Here is a 26,618-nt window from a genome sequence, read left to right as displayed (position 1 = left end):
TTTGTGTCTTGACATGACACGAGGTATTCGAACGGTTCCAATTTCCCATAAAAATTGGTGGCGACTCCAACAAAAATGCAAACGCTTGTTTATCTTTCCTCCCAAGCGCCCCCGTGGGCCCCCCGCTGTCCACAGTTTGGCGACTCCGCTAGGGATAATACACTTACGTGTAGCAAGGGTGAAACTTGAACAAGGTTAGGGAATAGTTTGTACAAGACAATTGTCGGTTTTCATAACTCGGTCTTCCTAGACCGTTTTATTCGGCCTTTCTAGGCCCCAACCCAACCCATTCGACCAGTCGTCCCGTTTAAACAGTCCTAATTCTTATTTGGGCCTAAGGATGGATAGCGATTGACGTCATCCATACCATGATGCTTACTCTTGTTTGTATCAAGGGCCTTCACTACTTGAGGAAATGGACTAGGAATCGGCCTTACTCTTGTTTGGCACGAGCCTCTCCACAGACTTCGGGTTTGATGGTTCGGTATGGCAACCCACCCTTTAAACCAAAACCCTTTTAAATGCACTCAGCATCCCGTTATAATAATTGTATAAATGTTTGTACCTTACGTGATCACCATTTCTAAACAAAACCATGACGATTTTTTCAAAAATCAAAACCCTTTCTTAATCAAAATTTCGAAATAGGCCTTCAATTAGCGCAAAATCCGGTCAAAACTCTGTCCGTTTGTCGTGTCAAAATTCGGGCCACAAGCCCATTTCAAAACCTCACTTCGAGTCCACTCCTACAACTACACTATAGTTGACTAGGACACACATTTTCAAAAACCTTGTCTTTCTTCAAAGCTCACTCAACACAAGTTGCACACACCCACTTCACGAGTCAAAACATTTCTTCTTTTAGCAAGTGTGTTAGAATGGTCGATCGTGTTTTGATTCGCCGCCGATCTCTTATCCAGTTTTCAAGATGCCTGGATCCAGCGAAACAAACCTCCACCAACTTCAAGATGGTAATGATCGAATCCTAGCCGCGCTAGCCCAAATGCAAGTTACCCAAGACCAAGTCTATGACCGCCTTGAGCTCATCGAGGGCCGTATCTATGCCGTAGAGGGAAGGTTGCCTCCTCTTGAAAATGAAGTACTAGGTGACTCTGATAATGAATCTAAGGATGAATATCCTCTCATGGGGATCACTGTAGCTGAGAAAAGACTCCAATACTTAGAGGAGCAATTGATGTACCTTAAGGGGGATGACATTTATAGGGAGAACAATCGCAAGTATGAGGCCGTCAATTCCAAATTGCCAACCAACTTCAATATGACGGATATCCCTAAATTCAAGGGGCACGAGAACCCTTTGAACCACATCCGTGCCTTCAAGGATTACATGTCTATCAAAGGCATCAAAACCGAGATGTTCTTAAGGATCTTTCCTTCATCTCTTGACACTATCCCGAAGCAATGGTTTTACTCCTTAGATCACAAGAAGGTCGCTACTTGGGAGGATGCCGCAATCGAGTTTTCTAAACAATATGCGGATAATGCCGAGATCCAAGTTAACATGCGCACTCTAGAGGTTCTTACCCAAAATGACAAAGAAGGATTCACCGACTTTCTAAGTAGGTGGAGGAAGACTAGCACCCAACTAGTTGAACGCCCGGATGAGGCTACCCTTGTGGAGAAGTTTGTGGACAATCTCAAACCCATCTATGCCAATCATTTGAGATACCAAAACATCAAAACTTTCAAGGACTTAACCGTACTAGGGACAAGGATTGAAGATGACATCCGTAAAGGACTCTTGTCCAAAACGGTAGGTCGAGGATACCAAGGCTCAACGAGTCGTTCATACGGCTCTACTAGCAAGACCGACGAAGTTAACCTTCTCGAGCCATCCAAGAAAAGTACCCCACCAAGGAAATTCACAAATCTTGGGGACACTTACTCCAACGCTCTAAAGAGGTTAATGAAGCAAGGTAAACTCCAACCCATTGGACCTACTCCCGAAACCAAAAGAAAATCCAAATTTTGGGACGAGAATTCGTACTGTGAATACCATAGAGGCAAGGGGCACGACACAGAAAAATGCTACAAGTTGAAAAACGTTCTCCAAGACATGATTGAAGATGGTCGATTGCCAATACCACCGGGAGGTAAACCCAACAACACTCAGAATTCTCTTGGAGTTCTAGTGATCACAAGTGATGAATCTACCTTAGATTGCTCACACCTCATTTCTCCAATCAAAAATGAAATTTATGCAATCGATAATGAAGAGCTCTACTCTACTATCTCCCCTATCATTTCCGACTTCATCACATGGGCAAGGAGTGTGGATAGACAAGTTTGGGAATTAGAGAATGTGGTGACAACTTTACGCAATCCCAACGCAACGACCAAAGAACATGTGCCACTAATATTCTCTCAAAATGCCACTATGCAAGAAATAGTCACCGTAGTTGATAAACTAGTCGACCAAATCATACGACTAGAAGATGATATCATGAGAATGAGGGAACTAACTGCAATCAATGGGGTTTGGGCCGACGATGATGAGGACGAGTATCTCATTGAAAACTCCCTAGTCAAAGAAATAGGCCAAAATGGTGAAGACCAAGATGTGGACCACCTAACTCGTTCGGGTCGTCCATATCAAAGCACTACTCAAAATGGTCCAACCAACGTCATCACACCAAGTGACAACGAAGATGACCCCACTGATCATTTGCTCAAGCAATTACAGAAGACAAAGGCTGATCTTTCAGTCTGGCAACTGGTAGCAAGCTCATTCCCACATCGCCAAGCTTTACTGCAAGCTTTGGCCAAACTAAATGTAGCGCATAACTCCACTCCTGAAGATGTAGTCAACTTGGTCTTCCAAGAATCACCGAAGCTAAGTAATCCTATTACTTTCTCAGACGAAGATTTGCCACCTTTTGGCGCCAATCACAATTTAGCTCTTTACATCACTGTCATTTGTCTAAAGAAGAACGTGCCAATGACCTTGGTAGATGATGGCTCCGCGGTCAACGTCATACCCCTCAAAACGGCATACAAGTTAGGCATGAAAGAGTCGGATTGGACCCCTACCAATCAAGGTGTGCGTGCATATGACGGTACACGACGAAAGGTGGTAGGACTTGTTAACCTAACCATAGCCACAGGGCCAATTGAACGAAAGGTTAACTTCCAAATAGTGGACATTGAAGCTTCCTTCAACATACATCTGGGAAGGCCGTGGATTCACGCTTCCAAAGCGGTAACATCCACTCTTCATCAAAAGATCAAGATCCCACTAAATGGCAAAGTAGTGACGATCACTTCGTCACCCATCAAGGCAATAATCGAAAAACAGTCGAACAATCAAGTCCTTGCAGATCCCGTATACGAACTTGGGGGCTTCCAAAGCGTAAGTGTCATAGAAAGTGAGTTGGCACCCTTATACTATGATCCCTACTCTAACATGGTGGTCAACCACATGCTCAAAACCCATGGATACTTCCCTAGAATGCCTTTGAACCCTACTCGAAGAAATACCTTCGCACCCTACAAGGAAGGTAACTCAAAGAGGATACCACTTGGACTAGGGTACAAACCCACAAAAGAGGAGGTTCTCGAAATGCCCGCCCAAGTCCAAAACCGTAAGCATGTAGGAGTCCAAATGCGACCCTATCTCCCTACTTTAAATGGGTACTTTGTTCAAGAAGGAAGTCTAGAACTCTTTCACGGATTTCCCGAGCCTTGGCACTATCTCGAGAGGAAGCTAGCCGGAATCGAGATCTTTCACGATTTCTACTTTATCCCTCCAGAAACGGTTCCTACCGTCAAAACCCGTCAAGCACCTTGCTTAGACGAACAGGCCGTTAGCCTATTGTTTGGAGAAGATCGATTTGTCAGGGCCACGCAGGATGAGATCATTACCATGATACTTCAAGACGATCGTTTCAACCCCACCGCGTTAATCACAGAAACCAACGCAAGACAGCAGAAAGGATGGAGAAAATCAATCAAGTGGACCAACAATCAAGGAAGACTCTTCAAGCTCACCACTGGAGAAGAAGAGATGTTCAAAGGAGAACCAGAAGGCGATGAGTTCGAGTCGGAGTCTAGAGAAGTCATTAGAGAGTCTACTCCTGTCGTCATCCCCACTCCCTTTGGTTCTCCTACCTTAGCCTCGAATAGTCACAGTAGTTCGGGAAATGCCCCAACCACTGTCCCTTTGCCGCCACTGACCATGGATCAGTTGGCTTCTTTATTTCAACTTTACTCAAATCTTAATATGAATAAATTAGGTTCTGCTTACTCTTTGTGTTATCTTGAGTGCAATTCTGTTTACGATGATACTGAGGATGACCAAGACCCAGACTCGATCGAAATACCTCCCTACGTAGCCAAAGAAATACTACAGAAAGGGGAAGGGGGACCAGTAATAGAGGACACCGAACCCATCAATGTAGGAACCGAACTAGAACCCCAAGAACTTAGGATAGGGACTACCTTGAGCTCTACCGAAAAGGCCGATTTCATAGACCTCCTAAATGAATTCAAAGACGTTTTCGCTTGGTCCTACAAAGACATGCCAGGGATCGACAGGGATATCGCCGAACATAGGATTCCAATTAAGCCAGGTTTCAAACCTGTGAAACAGAAGCTTCGACGAATGAGGACAGAATGGGCCCTCAAGATTAAGGAAGAAGTTGACAAGCAATTCAAAGCCGGGTTCATCAAAGTTTCCGAGTATTCTGACTGGGTAGCTAAAATAGTACCCGTACCCAAAAAGGATGGGAGAATCCGTGTTTGTGTTGACTTTAGGGACTTGAACAAAGCAAGTCCAAAAGATGACTTCCCTTTACCTCACATCGACATATTGGTGGACAATACTGCAGACCACGCATTACTATCCTTCATGGATGGGTATGCGGGTTATAATCAAATCAAAATGGCCATGGAAGATATGCATAAGACCGCCTTTGTCACCCAATAGGGAACCTATTTCTATACGGTAATGCCGTTTGGATTGATCAACGCCGGACCTACATATCAACGCACCGCAACTACACTCTTACATGACATGATGCACAAAGAAGTTGAGGTATACGTAGATGACATGATTGTCAAGTCCAAGGAAAGAGAGGGGCATATTGCGAACCTTCGCAAGGCTATGAAAGTACAACATGAGGCTCAATCCTCAGAAATGCACATTCGGGGTAACATCTGGCAAACTCCTGGGATACGTCGTTAGCCAACGAGGTATAGAAATAGAGGCGGTAGACCACAGACTAACGGCATGGTAGAGGCGGAAATTACTAGCCAAATACAAGATTAAGCATCACCACTCTTCGCCCTATAGACCACAGACTAATGGCGCGGTAGAGGCGGCAAACAAGAATGTTGTCACGATTCTCAATAAAATGATCGACAACTATAGAGATTGGCCAAGCAAGATACCCTTTGCTTTGTGGGGGTATCATACATCTTTTAGGACGCCCACTGGGGCTACTCCTTTCTATTTGACCTACGGCATGGAAGCTGTACAACCAGTCGAGTTAGAAATACCATCCTTGCGTATTTTACTCGAAAGCCAAATCCCGGAAGCCGATTGGAAGAGGGATAGATATGAAGAACTCATCCTCCTGGATGAACGTAGGCTACGCGCCTTGCATAATGTCCAAACATATTAAGCACGTATCAAACGAGCTTTCAACAAAAGGGTTAGGCCAAGAAACATCAAAGAAGGAGACTTAGTGCTTAAATCGGTTAGAGCTCTTCTACCTGTTGACCCACGGGGAAAATTCAAACCTAATTGGGCCGGACCATTTCTAGTCAAATCCATACTCCCAGGGGGTGCGGTTAGAATCACAGACCTAGATGGGAATGAGTTTTCGAACCCAACAAACCTTGACCAACTAAAACGGTACTATGCCTAGAATAGGAACAAAAACGCGCCTCGCGTAACCCCACGTGTCGCTCTTGTGGCACTAAATAAACGGCCCCTGGCCAAGATGAAATAAGCTAATGTCACTATGCTCTTGCATTTTTGACAAATTTATCATCCTCGTATCATCACATAAACTAAATTTGCACCTTCGGAGTAAGCAAAAAGCTCATGCTTATTTTCTAAGTTCATTACAAGCTCTTGCTTAGAACAATTATTCTTTTACATTTACTCGAACTACGCGCAAGGGTTTGATTTCATTTTTTTAAGTGAATACGTAGGCAATCCTTCACAGGATTCAACCCGTTATATCTAAAATGTAAATAGAAGGACATTTGTATTGCATTTGAAATTCGACAAGAATAATAAATAGAAAATCACAACGGTTTCATAACCATTTAACCCTTTTTATTTCATTCGTTCTAATAATAATAGTACGCTACATAATAAAAATAGAATAGGCTAGGATTCTAAAAATCCCACCTTTTTATCACAATAAATAATAATAATAATCAAATAATAAATAAAGACTCAGGCTATTCCTCCATCTTCCCCTTGCCCTTGTCATTCTTGTCATATTTCTTGTCACGACCTCGAGCCGGACGCTCTTGCGCCACTTCAGACCTAATCACCAACGGTTCTTTCTCGAGGCCTAGACTTTCCATTCTTGCCAATCACCATTTCCGCGACAGGAGTAGTCTTTGGTTTCTTCGAAGGATGAACAACTTGAAACCCGGCTTCTTCTTCTCCCTCTGTCAGATGCTTCTCTTTCTCTTTCTCTACCTCGCGCACCTTGTAGTCAACGGGCTCACGCTTCCTCAATCTCTCGCGCTCTTCCGGAGTAGTAGCCTTTCTCCATCGCAGATAAGAATCCGACACCCACAAGGCATTAGCGGAGAAATTCAAGAACCACATGTTTCTTTGGGCCCATTTAATGGCCCACTCTCTTCGGCTCTCCGTAGTAAGCGCCATAGCAGTCTGCGGGACGGTATCAAGCTTCGGGATCGTCTGTTTCAGCCCAACCTGTCTCATCAGCCTTTACGGGAACATGCACACCATAAACTCCAATCCAGGAATGCGCACGGACCTAGTGGGATCCAAAGAAGACACTCCAGTGACAGATTTGAGGTGCCACCACGGTACGACCCACCTAATCAACGGGCCATCATCACTCTTCAGTTTGTTCTTCCAGTAATCACAGACCCGAGTGAAGTCCACCATGTACAACCTCGTCCTCATCGCAATCGAGCGGGCATGATAGGAAAGCACATGAACTGAGGGCTCGATCAATCGGAGCCGTTCCATAAGCCAAACCTACCAAAAGCGGGTATTAGACATCAAAAAAAAAAAAACGAAAAAAAAACGAAAAAAAGAAAAAATAAAAAAGAAGAAAAAAAAAACGAAAACAAAAAGAAAAACAAAAAGAAAAATGTCTTTTACCTGCAAAATGACGGGACTTCCCAAATACGGTAGATCACGGTTGGATTTCCTATTATCCAAGCCCAAAAGAATCTCTCCTAAGCATAAGCAAGCTGGGCTCCTGCGCAGCTCCATTTGCTCAACAAGGCCCAGAAGACGGGGGTCACCTCTCAAGTCTTCATCAACATGTCCTTGGAAGACATACACATGCAACAAGCAAAAGCCAAATGCCCTCCGCCTAGCAACATGAGAAACGGTGGGGTCGGCCCTGTTGATGAATCGATCTATGAAGTCCAGCATTCTCACGCCTTTCGAGGTAACTAGACGGTCCACCTCAAGTCTAGTCAACGCAAGCAAGTCTCTAAATTTGCTCTTGTACCCTTGCGAAGTAGAAGGAATGGCAGGCAAGTGTTCGGGATCCCACCCACCAATAGCGGCAATTTCTTCAGGAAATGGGCAAGTATCACCTCCAGGGAACGCAAAAACATGGTAATTCGGGTCCCTATAGTCAAGGCAAGCATCCAAGAACGGTTTCACAATCTTGATGAGTTTTAAACTCAACAAAGATCCAAAATTATAAGCACCCATATTATGTTTCTCCATGTTCGAAAATTCGTTGATCCATTCCTTCAAACGAATCTCCAAAGTATTCATGATGAAAAAAAATTTATTTTGAGAATTTTATGTAATTAGACGAAGAAGAGACGGAAGATTTGTGTGAATAAAAGCTCCATCGACGTTTCTATTTATACTAATTTCTGTTTCCAAAAATCCGTCAGAGCAGAACACCTTGGGAACAGGCGCAGCACCTGCTGCGCCTCTTCAAAGGGACGCAGCTCATGCTGCGCCTCTTCCTCAGCTTCACTTATGTGATTTTCCGCGTTGGATCTTTCCTAATTCCATGACGAATAATTTCCTATTCCCACGGGTTATTATTTTTGGTAAATACGTGAAGATTACCATGTTTCAGGTTTCCTAATTTCGCGGGCACGCACTTCGAGGCGGCATCGACATTTTCGCCATTTTATCACACTTGTATATTTTCTTTTTAGGAAATAATTTTCATTTTAATTCATCATTTTAGGGAATAATTTTTGTTTTCATTCATTTTAATTTTACATTTCTCATTTAATTCATTTATTTTAGAAAATAATTCGCAATTTACCGAATTTCAACATGTATATATTATTTTTTTAATTTCTTAATTTCATTTCTGCATTTCTAACTTATAGATTTCTGTTTTTTCCTTTTTTTAGGGGGTAACCCTCCCTACCGTCCGGTCATTTCCGGCAAAATTTTTGCATTTTTTGCATTCTTTTGAGTCACTCGTTTGGCGCTAATTAAGGCCATATGTATATATAAATGTATGATTTGCGTGTTTTCTATGTAAATTTCGGCAGCATGACGGCGTAAACCGTCATCTACCAAACCTGTTCAAAGCTAACCTGCAGATACAAGCAACACAACCCAGCAGCAAAAACACTCAGGCCGTCATATATACCAACCAGAAAGGGAAATGTACAACAAACTGGGGGCTCGAGCCCCAAACAAAGTCCAAAAAATGTCCAAAATCAATGTACAAATGTGCAAAATACGGCTAACAAACAAAAAAAGCTACACAAAACTACTGCTGGTCGCCCTCCAACTCTGTAACTCTTGCCGCAAGAACGGCAATCTCGGCGTCCCGAACCTCGAGCTCCCTCAGCAAACGAGCTGTCTCCTCCCGAGACTGGGTCAACTCTCGCTCCAGCTCGCGGTCACCCTGTGAAAAACAATAAAATGGCTCATGACAAACGTTACAAGAAAAGTTGGAAAATCAAAAATTCAAAAATGAAATAGGCACAAGGTTCATACCTGACGGCCTCGACCGCCGACAAGTGCCTCGACGGCAGTAGCTCGCAGCCGGTTGGCCACCCTCCACAACGCCACAAACCGAGACGGCGCAACCTGCATTTTCAAAAAGAAGTTTTCAACAATTGAACAAACTCAATCAAATGTGTTCCTACACAAAAGTTATCTAAAGTTAGAGGGTTTACCCTCCGAATCGAATCTTTGCCGGTCGTCCAGGCCGGCCAAGATCCGTCACAGCTACGTCAAAGTCACGCAGCTCGGAGATCGTCGTCCTCCCGGTCGCGTCAGTGTACTCGAGGGTCTCGGGGTACTCTGGGGGCTCGATGCCCGCCGCCTCGACCTCCTGCAAAGACAAATGGTTCTCATTAATCGATGATCTTTCATCATAATTCTCAAAATCAAATCAAGAGGAAGAATAAAAGATGCTCACCACTACGGCCGACGCCAACCTCCCGTAAAGGAACGCCGAGTAGTCCTCGCGAGAAGAAGGAGAGCGTCACCACGGCACCAGCCAAGTCCGCCTCCCTCTCAGCCTCAGAAGGCTCCCTAAACATCGTCCTGGGAGGATCGACGGGAACCGTCAACACGTCCCAAGAGCACTGACGAGCCAAGCGCTCGGCCAAGTACCACACAGGACCCATCGACGTCCTCAACAGCAGACGGGTCGAGCTCTTGGGTCGAAGGACCTCAGCCACGAAAGGAGGCGCTCCAGCGTACTCCACCCAAGGTCTGGGCACCCACTGTGACAAGATAAACAAGGATCTATCCTATGATCAATTTAAAAACAATGCAGAAACAAATTAATGTGAGATACTTACGCTGTCCAGCTGAAGAGCGTTCACATCCCGCCGGTAGACACCGTGAGAAGAACGCTTGCTCTTCGTCCTGCACATCACCCAATCCCTCACCACGGGATAGGCCTTCTCCAGCGGCTCCGTCCTCTTGGGCGCGAGGCCCGGGAAGTAGGAGTACACCCACGCCTGTAAAGCAAGATAATCAATAACGATCTTTCATGATTTGATAAAGAAAGGAATTAACTTTGGTCTAAAGGAAGGTTCATACCTCAAGCAGTAGTCCAGGCCCGACAGCACCAGGAGAAGTCCCCTTCTCCATCAACTCCGGACGAACCATGGCCCTCATGAAGCGGACGAGGACCGCAAAACCAGCAGTGACCCAGTCCCAACGCCCTAGGGAACTCAGGTCAGAGAGGAAGGGAAGAAGCTTCGTCGACAGCCTCTCGCCCTTGTCTCCGAGGTAAATCGAAGACAGAAACCACCAGAGCCACAAATGAGCCCTCTGCTCAGCCGTACAGGGAGGAGGAGCCGTCTCCCTCCCGTCAATCGTCACCAGCGCCGGGATCTTTCCCGCAAAGTAGTCTCGAACGTAGGAGCTGGGTATCAAACCCGGCACTGTGACAGCCTTCGGCGACAAGTTCCAGCCGATCAATCTCCTCGCCTCGGTCGAGTCCACCCTCATGGCGGTCTCCGGCCACTCCACCTCCTCGTCCCGCACGACAGACCAGAAATCATGCCGTAGTCCTCCAGAGTGACTCCCACCTCACCGAAAGGCATGTGAAACGTGGAAGTCGTATCCCAGAATCGGTCCAAGAAAGCGCGGACCAGGCTAAGGTTAGCCCGCAGCTTCCTCTTCGCGATATCCCTCCAGACCTGCACCAAAGGACCGAACGCTCCACGCTCGATCATGACCCGCTCCTCCGCCGACAGCCGCTCGTAGTGCTCCATCGCTGTCGTATAGCCCGAGAACGACCTGATGTTCCCGGCCTCCTGTTGTGATTTGAAACAAAAGCTATCTTTAATTTTGAATGAAATTTGAAAGAAATTTGAACAAATGAATGAAAGAGGATGAGTAATGAGTAGTGAATTCCTATTTACCAAACTCTTCACCGTCCTGTAGGACAGGTGACTCTCTGCAGCCCACAGCAGGTGCCTGCTCTCCCAAGTCTCAGCCCACGCAAGAGCTCCTCTCAGCTGACGACCTCCTCGCCTAACGTTGGCCCGTCTCAGGGCCTCCTCCTCCTCGACAGCCTCCTCCTCGTGGACCTCGTCCCCAGCAGCCATCACCGCGGTGGTGAAGGCATGCTCTAAAGCTTCCTCGACAGTAGCAACGTCTATCTCCATGGGAGCTCTCCCAGAAGTAGAAGCTACATCACCTGCAACATTAAAGCAAATTTAGGCCGCGTCACGTGACGACAAGCCTTGGTTAAGGGATTTTCGAGCCTTCAAAGCCCTGAAATCGCTCTTTTCTTGCCATCCTTGGCCATATTCCCACCAACTCGATCACTCATGTGGTAATTTGGGTCAAGTCAAGCCTAATGTGAAGCCTAGTTCCGGGTTCGAGTCGAAATTTCGGCAGCATTTCGTTATAACAACGGTTATGCCCCAGAAAAGTGTCCTGAAAAAGCTGTCACAAACAAAAGTTCCGAGATGGTAGAAAGTTTACCCATCATTCAAGGATCCCAAATATCAAGTTTCATCGCAAATGGGCAATCCTAAGGCTATTTTCGAAGCAATTTACGGTTTAGCTGTAAAACCGTCTCAAATTTCATTCAAAGGCTCAAAACTCAACGAAAATTCAAGACAAATATATGGTTATGTTCCTTATATTACCTATTATCCATTTATAATGTCAATTGGACAAGGCAAATGCATTTGAGGGAAAAGCCCCAAATTTTCGATCAAATGGGTCATAAACTCTAATTTTTTCGGCTCAAAATTGGGCAAATATAGACGATTAATGCAAGAATGAGACACATACCTCGATTAGTCATAATTAATGCAAGCTTTTGGATCAAACCTTGGCGGAAATGGTGAAGATTTGGGAGAGAAATTGTGTAATTTGTGTTTCGAAATAATGAACATAAGCCTCTGATTATCGCGTTTTTACGCAGAAGACACACTTTGGGGAATAGACGCAGCAGGCCCTGCGCCTCTTCCAAGAGACGCAGCTCTTGCTGCGCCTCTTCCTTGTGTTCCCTCCATACAGATTTTCAAAAATTCGTTATGAATTCGTTATTTGTGGGCCCATCTTTGGTGCGCCTCTTCCCCGATGCTATTTTATCCTTTTGGTCCGTTTGATGATTTTCTTTCATTCCGGCCCGCATTTCCAAGCCAGCAGCAGGCTGTTGCATATTATTTATTTCTTCTAAGACCTTTTGCTCGTCACAACGAGCATTTATTCCTTCACAGGATTCGACACGCCTTCATTATGTCTCCAGCGAGAGTAAGCGGATACACTTTCCCTCTCATGACATGAAGAATAATTCCCAATCATGTCTCCAGCGAGAGTAAGCGGACGTACTGTCCCTCTCAAGACACGAGGATTAACATCTACCTAAGCGAGACTTCCCCTCGGCAGGTTCCACTTTGTGTCCTCGCTACTCGCAATTATTTCTCGAAGACTACCCAAGCGAGTTTTTCTCTCTGAGTTCCCTTTGTGTCCTGCTACTCACAATATTTCGTGTTTCCCCGCGGAGTTCGACAAAGGTGTCGTTCTCCAGAAGTTCCCAAACCAATAGAGTTCCTATACCCAAGCTTTAGTTACCCTTAAGTTGAACTTATTTTTGGCCTCCTTCCCGTCGATGCTTTCCTTTAGGGCCCCACACCCTAGCACAATCCTTATATATCCTTTAGGTCTTAACCTTAGCTCCTACGCTTACCCTTAGCTCCTACGCTTACCCTTAGCTCCTACGCTTACCCTTAGCTCCTACGCTTACCCTTAACTCCTACGCACCTCCGGAAGCATCTCGAGAAGAAGTCTCAGGTATGGTCTCTTCTTATGGCTGGCGAGCCTCCTTGCGTAGTCTAATGGACTTTAAACGACCCTCCCCGATAGTCGACAGACTCTAAAATGTTCCCGACGACAGGTCCTTGGTTCAGACCCCTTGAACCGCCTCGCGTCGCCATAGTCGTCAAGTTGTAATCTTCGATTGACCTGATGGCTATACTTTGACTTTCGCCTTGTCCAAGCCACAGTCAAAGTGGGGGCTCAGTGGATACCTCATTTCTGCACCTCTCGCAAACCACCCGGTGATGATTGGGCCGCATGTTTGCTACGCGGAACGATTTGTGACAATTCGTAAGTTTATCGTCAAGTGATTGCTCAAATATTAATATCTACCTCTTAGTTGTCATCTACGTGCCGATACGGTCGTTTTGTGATAATTAGAGTACATTTGGAGTCAGGGCCTAAAACCGTCTTCATTTTTTCGATAACCGTCAAATCCCAAGTCGAATGTTCTTGAATGTTCCGCAGAGGAAACCCCTTGGGAACAGACGCGGCGAGTCTTTGCGCCTCTTCCAAGAGACGCGTGGGCTGCTGCGCCTCTTCCCAGGCCCTTTTCTGCGTATTTCTCGTATCTTTTTCATATCTTTCCGAGATTCACTTCCAAAGAGTCTCCGAAACCCTAATTCCTCCACGTGATTAGTATAAATAGGAGCCTTCGCTCCTCATATTTCTCACGCGAGTGTCCGCCCTTCTCTTCTCCCTTTGCATTCTAGACCTTTGTTCTTACTTTTTGGCGTCTACGTGCTTGAACTTTCGACCACGTAAGCTCGGATCCTTCTGAGTACCAGCCTCGTTTGCATGACCGACCAATTTGACCAACTCCACATCAATCAACTTAATTAATCTAATCGTTTTCCTCTTACGAGGGCACTTTCTTTGCATTCGCGTCGAGCATCACTAATCGATATCTTAGTCCTTCTCGTTTCGTCAACATGTAAGTCTGAGGGTGTATAATCTCTCTTTTGTTTATTGTATTTTAATTATTGTATCACAATTGTAAGGTTTATGTCGAAAATACCTCATTAAAACCGATTTCTAAACCGTGCTTTAAAACCTCTTTTTACGGATTTTAAGATCGACTGTCGAGAAAGGACGCAGCAATCGCTGCGCCTCTTGAAGGAGCGCGATTCCTCGCGCCTCTTCGTGATTTTGCCGCAGATTCTCGCTTCCTTTCTTCTTCGTTCGTCCTCGTAATTCGCCGTAATTGTTTATTTTCGTTTGTTTATTCTTCATCATAATAGCATATAATTCACATGTATATTTATCTTTAACATGTTTTAATCATCATAAATCCGACTTAAATCCCTTATAAATCAATATTTGCGGGTTTTCGTCATTAAATTCAATTCCGGGTTATACAGATTCAATTCATCAATATTGAGTTTCTGGAATTCGTCTTTGATATAGTTTTCATCTGTCTTTTGTCGTATTTATCACATATTTGTCATTAATCCATTGTATTTAACCTAATTAATTGATTTAGTTTGTTAATTTGTTAATAATTCTCATTAATCTTATATTAATTCGTTATATTCCGTCTCATTCATGTTTTATCGTTTTTATGACATTAATCACATGTAAATAACATATTAATCACTTTCATCCGAGTAAATAATTTAATCAATCATTAAATTCATCAATGAATATTAACAACACGCAATTCCGGCTTCACAGCCAGAATTCAGGTCAGGAACAGACGCAGCAACTGCTGCGCCTATTCCAAAGGACGCAACTCTGCTGCGCCTGTTCCGGGTTGAATTCTGTCCCTGAACTCCGTTTTTGCCTTGACCTAGTTTAATTAGCGTACGTATAATTGACTATCATCCGTATTATCACCTTCTGTTCTGTTCGCTAATTCTTTCTTTTATTTTTCTCAAATTATCCGTTTTAAAGGTATTTTCGACATAAATCGCCTATTCCATTGTAATTATTGTAATTTTCATTATTGCAATTTTGTTTATTATGTTTATTATATTTCTTGTATCATTTGGATGTTTTCACATGTAATTGAGCATTAAATCCAATTCGACCCAATTGTATGCTAAATTAATTGTTCACCGACTTAGTATTAATTTCTCACATGTTAGGATTAAAACTTGGATGTTGCATTGCATGCATATAATCGACGATATATCGAGTATGAATAATTTCCCTAATCATTAGTAGAGGCCGCTATCGAGGCGGGCGGGATTAGGTGTTCGATCAAAAGAGCTTCCTAATACGTACCCTCACCCCTTACTCCAGATATCTGTGAACACCCGTGTTCATTGGCATCCACGAGAGTCATTCTAGACATAGAATGCTAAGGGTAACGATTGCTTAGTGTTCATGTCTTTACTTTGTGTCTTGACATGACACGAGGTATTCGAACGATTCCAATTTCCCATAAAAATTGGTGGCGACTCCAACAAAAATGCAAACGCTTGTTTCTCTTTCCTCCCAAGCGCCCCGTGGGCCCCCCGCTGTCCACAATAAGCAACATCAGGCCTTGTACATGTCATGGTATACATGAGAGCTCCCACTGCGCTTGTATATGGGACTTTACTTATGCGTTCTCTTTCTTCTAGGGTCTTAGGACAATACTTCCTAGATAGAGAAATTCCAGTGCCTATTGGTAAATAGCCCTTTTTGGAATTTTCCATGTGATACCTGCGTAAGATTGTATCAATGTACATAGTCTAGAAGAGTCCAAGCAGTTTCCTTGATCTATCTCTATAGATCTTTATTCCAAGAATATAAGCTGCTTCTCCCAAATGTTTCATGGAGAACTGTGTAGATAGCCAATCTTTTGTCTCTTGCATGGCTGGTACATCATTTCCTATTTGTAAAATGTCATCGACATATAACACTAAGAAAATGATAACACTCCCACTAACCTTTTTGTACACACATGGCTCCTCCTCACAACGCACAAAATTAAACTTTTCAAATGTCATGTGAAAACGGATATTCCAGCTACGAGAGGCTTGCTTTAATCCATAAATGGATCGCTGAAGCTTACATACTTTATCAGAAGCAGATGACAATGTGAAACCTTCAGGTTGAGTCATATAGACATCTTCTTTTAACTCCCCATTAAGGAAAGCTGTTTTCACATCCATTTGCCATATCTCATAATCGTAGTATGCAGCTATAGCAAGCAGAATCCGAATAGATTTGAGCATTGTCACAGGGGAGAAGGTTTCTTCATAATCAATACCTTCCTTTTGATTATACCCCTTAGCAACGAGACAGGCTTTATAGGTTTCAACCTTACCATCTGCTCCAATCTTTTTCTTAAACACCCATTTGCATCCAATGGGTTTTATTTCCTTAGAGTTATCAACCAAAGTCCACACTTTGTTGATTCTCATAGACTCCATCTCGGATTCCATAGCCTTAAGCCATTTCTCATGATCTGGACTTACCATAGCCTCTTTCAAGAACCTTGGATCATCATCGATGTGAGCAATATCATCAATATGATTACCGTCATCATATTGCACTAATAGATTTAATCTATTTGGTGCATGGCGTTCCCTAGTCGACCTTCTAAGAGACTCATGTACTACTTGATTCTCCGGTTGCTCAGGTTCCAACGTTGATTAATTAATCAACCGATTTTTCTCAACATTTGAGTTTTGACCTGTTTGTGGCAATTGTAAGACATCAAATAAAGGTTTCTTAATTGGCATCTCATGCTCTTGAGCCACAGTTGATTCATTAGTATCTTTGATCTCATCAAGATCTATTTCTACACCATGACTTCCACTTTCAAGGAATCCCTTTTCCAAAAAAGTTGCATTTCTGGCCACAACCACTTTGTGTTCAAATGGGTGATAGAAATAGTATCCCATAGTCTTTTTGGGATAACCAACGAATATGCATTTGTTAGATTTTGCTTCAAGCTTATCTGACTGCAGTCGCTTTACCTAAGCTGGACATCCCCAAATCCTCAAATGCTTAAGGTTAGGCTTACGTCCCTTCCATATCTCATATGGTGTTTAGTGACCGCCTTAGTCGGAACTTTGTTTAATATGTACGCAGCAGCTTCCAAAGCATATCCCCAAAGGAAGATAAGAAGATCAGTGAACCCTAACATGGATCTCACCATATCTTATAAAGTTCGATTTATCCTTTCTGAAACACCATTATGTTGTGGCGTTCCAGGAGAAGTCCACTGTGACAAGATCCCATCTTGTCTTAAATAATCAATGAATTCATCACTAAGATACTCACCTCCACGGTAAGATCTCAGGGCCTTTATATTCTTACCATTTTGCTTTTCAACTTCACTGCGAAATCTTTTGAACATCTCAAACGATTCTGATTTATGTCTCATTAGATAAACAAATCCAAATCTTGACATATCATCAGTGATGGTGATGAAGTAAGAATATCCACCTTTAGCTTGAACTTTCATAGGCCCACATACAACAGAATGTATGAGTCCTAAAAGCTCACTGGCTTTTTCTCCAGTTCCAGTAAAAGGATATTTGGCCAACTTCCCTAAGAGACAAGATTCACAAGTGTCATAAGGTTTATAATCATATTGACCAAGACACCCTTCTTGGTGCAACTTATTTACTCTTTTCTCACCAATGTGACCAAGCCGACAATGCCAAAGGTAGGTTTGATTTCCTTGATTACTTCTCTTCCTCTTTTGGCCAGAAATCGTCATAATAGGACTAATCACTAACTCAGGTAAAACATAAAGACCAAATTGCAAATAACCATTCACATATAAATCATCACCATGATAAATAGAGCATTGGTTATTATAGAAGATTGTTCTAAATCCACTCTTGTCCAAAGACGAAATGGAAACAATGTTCGAAACAAATTTAGGAACATAATAACAATCTTCTAAAGATATGGTCTTGCCATTAGGCATCACAAGAGAAATAGTTCCTACAGCTAATGCAGCAACAATTGCTCCATTCCCAACTTATAAGTTAATCTCTCCCTTCTTTAACCATCTATTGATCCTTAAACCTTGCAACATATTGCAAATGTTAAAGCTACTACCGGTATCCAATACCCATTTAGTAGTATCAATAGTTGTCAAAGAAATCATGAAAATAATTTTCACCATTGTCTTACCTTGTTTCTTGTCCTCCAGAGTATCCTTATACTCTGTACAATTCCTTTTTCAATGTCCTATCTTCTTACAAAAGAAACATTTATCCTCAGATTCAGATTTAAATGAGGACTTAGATATCCGATGGATACTAGTCCTACTCTCAGACTCGTACATCTTCTCAAGATGTGCAATGATCTGTGCAGAAGTCATGCTTTCATATTGCCTCTGAAGTTCAGGACTCATGGAAGCCAAAGTAATGCACTTTGCAGTAGTGCTCTGTTCAGAGTACTTTGCATCTGCATCCAATGCACTTGCATTATTTTCTCCCTTTTGAGGTGCTACATTAATAGGCTTATCGATCACATCGATTATCTTTTCATGCATGAGAACACTTCTCAAGTTCCGGTACCAATCATTAAAATTGTTACCAGACAGTTTGTTAGCATCAAGAATGCTTCGCGGTGAAATAATTGACATTATGAGAAATCTGGTACGAAGGAAAAACACAAAACAAGAACACAAAAGATATTTCATTAAGACATGGACTTTATCTAAATGATAACAATAAACTTTAAAACATGAATGATCCCCTTGGTAGTCAAGTCGTTTCCCACACATAATTAAAGTTCTTGTACATTGCCAAAAATAAAAGGGATATTCTCTCGTGTACCCCTCAACTTTTTCATTTTCTATGATATACCCTTCTTTTCATGCAAAAAAACTTTGACCGTCAATAACTCTTGGATACAAGTTCAAAATACGATAAACTTTTTTTCCAAATTGACCCTCTTTAAGAGGTCTTCCGTTTGAAAAAAAATTCACCGACGTCTCAACTTATAGTTGGGAATTATGGTCGGTCAAAGTTTATTCGTTAAAAAATGTTTGACCAACCATAACTACCGGCTACGAGTTCAAAAAGCGGTGAATTTTTTTTTCAAATTGAAGGCCTTGACGAGATAATTGGTTTGAAAAAAAATTACCGTTTTCTGAACCCGTAACAGAGAATTATTGTCGGTCAAAGTTTTTTTTGCAAAAAACGAGGGTACACCATAGAAAACGAAAAAGTTCGGGGGTACACGAGAGAATATCCCTAATAAAATATTTCATCACATGAAATTAAAACAGACTCTATACGTAATAGACCCCTGGTAGTCAGGTCGTTCCTATTAATATAGTTGAGTTTATCCACCCTTGTGACAGAAAAATTAATTAATCTCATACCCTCCGGGTAGTCCAGACCATAAGTACAAAATTAAATAACTTTTCTTCACACTCGTATCATATACAATAGACAATATCATTTATCTTTAAACTACAAGTCACCTGGTAGTCAGGTCGTACCTTGTAAACAAAGATAAATTTTATTGACTACTCGGAAGGAAAAGTCTTTTTGACAAAATATCGTATATTTTATCAATATAAAATCCAATAATTTTAACTGGTCAAGTTTTTCAAATTAAAACAATTTTAATAACAAAAGTGGTCATATCTCATACGACCTGGATTTCGTCCTTCACCACAACCAACTGTTCTCGAAACAATTTCGACAACTACCAAAACAATATATTGTACGCTAAAATAATAGAGGAACAAACACAATTGCTCACTAATCAGGCGATAACAAGTTGGCATACACATGAGGATACAATTCATGGCTAACTTATTTCAATCGTTAAACAATGATTACATGATAATAAAACAAGATCCAATCAAGTTGAATATACCACGCACAAAATTGACATTACAGTGCATTAGAGTTAGAACTATCAACAAAACAGACGCGTGTTAAGCATACAACCGACTATCAAATATAAACGGCGTAAGTCAAAATTGATGCATCGGATAATCATCATTAACAGATTATTGGAATTCATGCATAATCCATTAGGAAAAATAATCAACTGATAACAATTATCCGAACAAGCACGAAAGGGCAACGACGTCGTAAACATTAAGTTGCCGAAAGAAAATTACCCGATAACAATTATCAAAATTTTCCAATTTCACATACAATTTAAATGCAAAATTGGCTCTGTTACCAATTGAAGGATCGGTATGCGCAGCGAAAATAATAATTATCCGATCCTTATTGAGACCTATTGCTTTCAAATTATGTAAACAAAAGGGATTAAATCACATACCTGGATTTAAGACGGATCAGCAATTAACTCTGAAAGTACAGAGTCTCTAGTGTATCCACACCGGGTATGATCTACACTCTCAACCTTTGAGACGACTCGGAGATTTGAGACTTTCTTGAGAAAATCTTTTTTCCCTCTCTAACTTATATGGGGTAGAATAACTGATTGAATAAAGTCGTCTTTCTAATTCTCCTAAACCATGTATTTATAGGGAAGAATAAAATAACTATCTTATTTTATTTCCTTATTTAAATAGTATGAAATACTTTCTCCTTTTATTAAACGTATCTCATGTGTTAGCAGTTAATACAATAATTTGTGATCTATATACTTTAATTATTATTATCATATAATAATATAAAGTTATCTTAAGTGTCAAAAATTCAACCCGTAAGTGTGTGACCATCTAGGTTCAACGTTAAGCCAGTAGTAATTAACGTTACCGATTCGATTGGGTCTTGGACATAATTTCAACAATGCGTAGAAATTATTAGATGTCGGTTCTAGGTTTCAATATCTAACATCGTAGTTATTTTTGTTCTTTTGTTCGTGGGGTATAATAATATAAAGGTACTAGGTTTGGTACCCGTTTTCGCCCAAACTACAAATATTACAATTTAAATTTTACCGAAAATTCACTTGTTACTCCTGAACGTTACCATTTTGCACGTGCTACTTAGTATTTTAAGTTTGTATACATGGTACCCTCCATGTTTAATTTTCTTGCACAATATACCCTTTTTGTCACTATAAAAAATATCAATTGATCATAACTCCTAGACCAAAATTTAGAATCGGCCAAATTGTTTTTAATGATTATCTCGTCATAATCTATGATTTGAGAAAAAAGAATTTGTCGACTAATATTATTTACCCTTTTTTATTACAAAAATCTCAAATCAACCGTAACTTCGATCTTAAATTTTCCATATGAATCGAATTACAGATTTGAGGTAAACAATTTGAGGAAAAAAATAGCCAATTCCGATTTCTAGTCTACATCTTATGCAGAATTAATGATTTTAAGATTGATAAAAAGGCACATTGTGCTTGACAATCAAATATCAAGAATACCATGTGCACAAATTTAAAAAGTTAGGTACCACATGCAAAATGACAAAATTTCGGGGTACCACATGAATTTTCCGTAAATTTTATTTTGTATACAATATAATTTTATTTAGTTTTAAAATATCATGAAGTTTATTGGAATTTTAACAACCAAAGACAAACACAAAAATCTTTCATGTTTACATTCACAATATATAAAAACACTATACACGTAACTGGAAAACAAGCACTCGTGACGCGGATTATAAATGTAACGTCAATCGAGATGATGACAAAGATGGATCTTGAATGAGCGAAAGATGATTGATAGAAAAAATAATGTAGATCAACTTAAAAGTTTATACTTTAACTGAAAAGATTAAGCTAAATATATTTATGTATATTTTTTTAGGAGTCTAAGAGTATGGGTACGGGTCTCATCTCGGACCCATACCCGTACCCGAAGTTTTATTCATAAGACTCGTTTCTAGCCCATACCAATACGGGTAAAAAAATAAGAGTACCTTACTCGACCCATTAGGGTAAGACCCAAAGAGTCTAGGTATGGTCCTAGACCTACTGCCCTCCCTAGTTGTGTAAGCTAAGGGTTGAGCAAGACAGGAACGAGTTGCACGAGACCCTCTGATATCGGGATACAAATTCTTAAGGAGAGAACAGAAGACCAAGGTGTGACCTTTCTCATTTCACCAATGACAGTTTCCGAGAGAGGATTTGCGATGAGGATTGGAAGAGTTGGTGGAGGTAGAATATTGGGGCTCTTGAGGGGTGAAGGAGGCTGAGAAGGTATGGTGGTAGGTTTGGCGGTATGTGGTGGGATGACCAGTGGCTGGCAAAGGAGTATGATTGGTCGTTTTCTGCTGTTTAAGGGAAAGTTCTTTATTTATGAGCTTTTTGTGGAGCTCAGCGAAAGGGATTGAGGATCACGGGAACCGCATCAATAACGGATTGATGATGTTATACCTGCCCTTTTCGAAACTAATATCCGACCCGATTAGTGTAAAAGTCATAGGAAGTGTGTAATAGTCCATTTATAATGAACCATTACACGTTGTGAGTCATTCTCGAAGGACTCGAGTGAGGGACTCGGCCGAGTGGTGTCCCCTCGACCGAGTACCTGGTGGACTCGACCGAGTCAGTGCTACTAGACCAAGTGGGTCGACGTACTTGGTCGATTTGGGTTTTGCGGGCATGGAAATCGAGGTATAAATACAAACTTTTGGCCGATGGATCAATTGCTTTCCCTTGTTTAAGATCTTCTTGGTTTCCTAGAATCCTCTCAAACACTTATCTACCTAATCTCTCTTAATAATTATCCTTCAATGATTATCAATTGGGGATTTGGCAGGGACTTCGCCTCTACTAGCGAGAGATCCTTCCTTATGCACATTTATGTTCCGGAGAGTATATGTGGTCGAGCACGTTCGTCGTATGATTTGAGCACCAGCTTATTGTCGTGTGATTTGTAACACGCTTATTGTTACTACTGTGCGATTTTATCACGGTTGTTAGGGCCTCCGTATGATTTGTAGCATGCGCCCGACTCTATGTTACCTTGTCAATCATATGTAATAGGAGCCATGCCCGCAAAACCCGACTCGACTGAGTACGTCGACCCACTCGGTCGAGTAGCACTGACTCGGTCGAGTCCACCAGGTACTCGGTCGAGTGGATACCACTCGGCCGAGTCCCTCACTCTAGTCCTTCCAGAATGACTCCCACCGTGTAATGGTTCATTATACATAAACTATGACACACTTTCTATGGCTTTTACACTAATTGGGTCGGATATTAGTTTCAAAAATAGCAGGTCTAAAATCATCAATCCGTTATTGATGCTGTCCATGCCCGTGATCTTCAATCCTTTTGATGAACTCCACAAAAAGCTCACAAATAAAGAACTTTTCCTTAAACAGCAGAAAATGACCAATCATACACCTTTTCCAGCCACTGGTCATCCCACCACATACTGCCAAACCTACCACCATACCTCCTTAGCCTCCTTCACCCCTCAAACGCCCCAATATTCTACCTCCACTAACTCTTCTAATCCTCATCGCAAACTCTATCTCGGAGACTGTCATTGGTGAAATGAGAAAGGTCACACCTTGGTCTTCTGTTTTTTCTTTAAGAATCTGTATCCCGATATCACAGGGCCTCGTGCAACTCATTCCCGTCTTGCTCAACCCTTAGCTCACACAACTAGGGATGGCAGTGAGTATACGACCGTACCTAGACCCTTTGGGTCTTACCCTAATGGGTCGGGTAGGGGTACTCTTATTTTGGACCTGTATGGGTATGGGCCAGGAATGATTCTTATGAATAAAAAATTGGGTACGAGTATGGGTCCGAGACCAGACCCGTACTCAAACTCTTGGAACCTTAAAAAAATATAGATAAATAGATTTGGCTTAATCTTTTCAGTTAAAGTATAAACTTTTAAGTTGATCTACATTACTTTTTTTTTCTATCAATCATGTTTCCCTCACTCAAGATCCATCTTTGTCATCATCTCGATTGACGTCACCATTTATAATCGGCGTCACGAGTGCTTGTTTTCCAGTTACGTGTATAGTGTTTTGATATATTGTGCATGTAAACATGAAAGATTTTTGTGTTTGTCTTCGGTTGTTAAATTTTCAATAAACTTCATGATATTTTAAAACTAAATCGTACATTTTAAGTTAAAAATTGTTATACATTAAATTAAGCGAGATCAGACCCGTAGGGAAACCTATACCCTACCCAAACCCATTAGGGTTGGGTATGGGTCTACGAATTTCATACCCTGACCGGCTAAGGGTCGGGTCTGGCTCCATCATGAAAATATGGGTACGGGCATGGGTCTTATAAGACCCTACCCGACCCATACCTTACCCATCGCCATCCCTACACACAACCCTTACCGAACCTCCTCCACTTCCACCCACTGGTTTCGAGATAGCGATGCCTCGCACCATGTCACCTCTAATATCTCCAACCTTGATTTTCAGTGCTCATATGACGGAACGGATGAAATAGACATTAGTGATGGCTTTGATTTGTCTAATACACACACTAGCTCTCTTTCCCTTCCCTCTTTCACTCCTTTCAATTATCTCGTGTCTCATGTGTCCCTCATATACGTCATAATATCATTTCCGTATCCACACTCTATCTTGATAATAATGTTTGTCACCCTTTTATCCTCTTCCTTTTGTGTGAAGGATATCCCAATGGGGACAGCTCTTCACCAAGGAATCGTTAAAGATGGCGTCTATCTATGATCCTCTCTTACCTCTCTCAGCGCCTATCCCACTACTCTCCTCACGTCCGAGCTTCATCACAAAGTCGACCATCCGTTTATTTATGTTTTACGTAATATTTTCAAGAGTCTAAACATTAGTCGTATTCCTAATTCTCTATGTAATTCTTGTTTTATTAACAAAAGTCAAAAACTTCCACTCCATAAATCTTTCGTTAATGCTATTGTGCCCTTGAAGTCGTCTTTAGTGATTTGAGGAGGTCACCTCTTTATTCTATTAATAATTTTAAATATTATGCGGCGTTTGTTGATCACTACACCAAATATATTTGGCTTTATCCTTTAAAACGCAAATATGACACATACCTAGTTTTCACTCGTTACAAGGACCTTTTCGAGACCCAATTCTCGACAAAACTTTGGACATTGTACTCCGACAACGAGCTAGGGTGAGTTTCAAAAACTTGCGCCATATCTCGTATCCAATGTGATAGCGCACCTCACGTCTCTGTCTCACACTCTTGAGCATTACGGCCAGGTTTGCAAAGCGTCGTCGCCAACAAATTGTCGACACCGGTTTATCTTTTATGAGTCACTCGCATGTCCCTCATAAATATCTGTCTCTCACTTTTCAAACTGCAGCGTATCTCATAAACCATATTCCCACTTCTACTCTCAACAATGTTTGTCCTTACTACAAATTGTTTGGTCGTCATTGTAACACCCCCATATCCAGAGGAGCCTTAACTAGGCCTTCCTTAGCATATAAGGGCATTACCATCTCGGTTGCCCGAGGAAAGTAATTATCAAACGTCAATAAAAGAACTATTAAGTTGTGTTACAAGTGATTTAAACCAAATTACAATACAAAGGGTACAACTCAAGGACTACTCGATATGACCATCATAACTCGTGAAGACTCATCCCTGCCCGGAAACCACCTATCAACATCATCCACACTGCTTAAGACCGATTGCTCACCATAAGGGATCACGGCAGACACATAACAAACAAACAACCAAACAAGGTCAGTACTGAGACAAGACAAGACAACTACAAACAACAATACAAACAATGACACTAGTCCCAACTGCAATCACAACAATCCAACCAAACTCGCCATCGATCGTCCCCTTTGGACCGAGCCCGCCATGGGGACCGCAGCCGTTCCCACCTAAGCCCCGCTCATCAAACGAGCGATAACCCTGTCCATTAATGTGCACATCCCCTCCCGTGGCGGGTTCCACGAAGGGCGAAACTAGGGCGTGAAGTCACTCCCGCAAGTGACCCCACTCAGCCGAGAACGCATCTCGAGAACCATCAACAACGACCACCACCACAGTCACAACACAAACAAATACTATAACAAACAAGCACAACACTACCACAACGACCGACACACTAGACCGTCAACAGAAACTGAGTAGGCGAATCTACCTTTAAGCGACCGCAACCAATCCATGCCGACAGATAACACATCCAGCAACCAAGCAAAGCCTATTACCATCATGCAAATATCTATTACTACAAGCAAAACCCTAATTATAGAAGCAAAGGCACGGATGATGAATATGACATACCTAATAGGGGAAACTCAGCAAGAGACCGCTACCCGACCCAAGAGACGCTCTCCTAAGGCTCAAGAATCTTCAAAAGGCATCCATGGAGGTTTTGAGGTGAAGGGAAGGGAAAGAGGCGACTGAAGGATAGGAGGAAAGTGGCGAAAGTGATTTGCGGATTTAACAAAACGCGATATAAAACCCTCGCTGAAAACCGGGCACTCGATCGAGTACCCAACCTACTCGATCGAGTGGCCCCCTACTCGATCGAGTACCCTAGCTACTCGATCGAGTAGCCTCTACTCTATCGAGTACCACTCTTAAAACGCACCCCAAGATGGTTTGGCATACTTCCCTAAGGTTACTCCCGCTCCCAAGGGCAGTCAGCGCTGGTCAAAGGTTCCCTAAAAGGGCGGGTATTACAGTCTTCCCCCTTAAAAAGAACTTCGTCCCCGAAGTTCAACTCACCTCTCCCGCTCATGGCACGGAACCAACACAATCTCACCAATCTTCCCGATCAGACCATCACCCCTTGCAAACACCATTCCCCCCCCATGTCATCATCATCACCGTC

The 26,618-nt window shown here is 42.1% G+C and overlaps 1 long non-coding RNA gene across 1 annotated transcript; it reads right to left on the bottom strand.

Moving 5' to 3' along the window:
- Positions 1 to 10,240: 10,240 nt before the first annotated feature.
- LOC141588277 (uncharacterized) lies at positions 10,241 to 20,330 on the bottom strand. The gene is made up of 3 exons (XR_012519785.1): positions 20,174 to 20,330; positions 11,059 to 11,336; positions 10,241 to 10,950 (listed from the first exon to the last, which is right to left on the bottom strand). It is a non-coding gene; the product is annotated as an uncharacterized LOC141588277 (long non-coding RNA).
- Positions 20,331 to 26,618: the final 6,288 nt, after the last annotated feature.

This window comes from Silene latifolia, chromosome 1 (assembly GCF_048544455.1).
Source record: "Silene latifolia isolate original U9 population chromosome 1, ASM4854445v1, whole genome shotgun sequence".
In the NCBI taxonomy this organism is placed as follows: Eukaryota; Viridiplantae; Streptophyta; class Magnoliopsida; order Caryophyllales; family Caryophyllaceae; genus Silene; species Silene latifolia.
The sequence above is the reverse complement of the archived record's forward strand: the minus strand, read 5'-3'. Positions and strand labels throughout refer to the sequence as shown.